The following is a 1,221-nucleotide window of genomic DNA, read 5'->3' on the forward strand; positions in this document are numbered from 1 at the left end:
AAAGAAAGCGCTACTTGGGAGGCAACCCATGCATTCAACAAAGGAAGCCTTAGGAATCACTCCAATTCCAAATTTGCGTTCCTCAAACCCTTCTCTTTGTTGCTGTTTTCTAATCTGCCATGTTTAGTTGCTTAAGTTGCTGTTTATTTATTTACTTGTGTTTTGTGTGAATTTATGCTTGAAACATTGAGGACAATGTTTGATTTAAGTGTGGGGGGGTAACTAAGTGTTTTTTATGCAAATTCGTGGGATTTTATCACCCATAACTTCAAGTGTTGTTCCTTGCTGTTTTTAAGTGTTTTTAAGCTGTTTTGGTGTGTTTTAGTGTATTTTGTTTTAAAAATCCGAAAATCTCATAAAAATTTGAAAAATTGTTTTGAAAAAAGCCACAAAGAGTTGTTTTTGTGTGTTTGTTTGTGTCTTAGGGTACCTTCCAACACAATGATGAGGATTTGGTTTGTAATTGCATGGCTGTTAAAGAGAGTGATTAACATGGATGAAAGTTTGATTTACTCTTTGTTTATGCTTGGTTATGGTTATAACTTATGAATTCACATGCAATCATAAAGGAAAAAATCAGTTTTTGTAACATGCTTGAAGGAAGGAACTCAAATTAACGCTACAACCTTGTGAGACTTGAGCCTAAACGTTTATTTGGAGAGTTGATAATCTGTGCATTATTGTTTTCTAAAGTCGTTGCATGATCTCATTATTCTTTGCTTGGTTACTACTTAGAAGGCATTTCATCATTTAGTTCCAAATGCTAGAACGCATGCCCATTTCATTCAAAGCATGTTATTGATTTGCATAACACATATTCAAGATGAAGTTGTGTAGTGACCACCACCAAAGCCAAATTGCCGTGTATCCTACTTCATTATATGTTTAAGTTAACCCCATTGAGCCTTGTTAGCCTACATTCTTTGTTAACCCACGTTATCACCTAGCCTAGATTAGGACCATCCATACCCTTGTTCTTGAAGCATAGTAAAGCATGATTCAAATTGAATTCCTTTTGATTAATGTATGGCAGAAAATAAGTGTGGGGGAAGTGTTTCGCATGTGAGTTAGTGTGCCATAGGCACGGATAAAAGGAAAAGAAAAGAAAAATTCGTGAAAAGAAAGAAAGAAAAAAGAAAAGTGTGAAAAGTATGAAAAAAAAGAGTTGTAAAGATGTAAAAAAGAGTTCTAAAGTATTGTTTGTTGAAGGAAGGGTCCAAA

Source organism: Malus sylvestris, chromosome 11, assembly GCF_916048215.2.
Source record: "Malus sylvestris chromosome 11, drMalSylv7.2, whole genome shotgun sequence".
Lineage (NCBI taxonomy): Eukaryota > Viridiplantae > Streptophyta > Magnoliopsida > Rosales > Rosaceae > Malus > Malus sylvestris.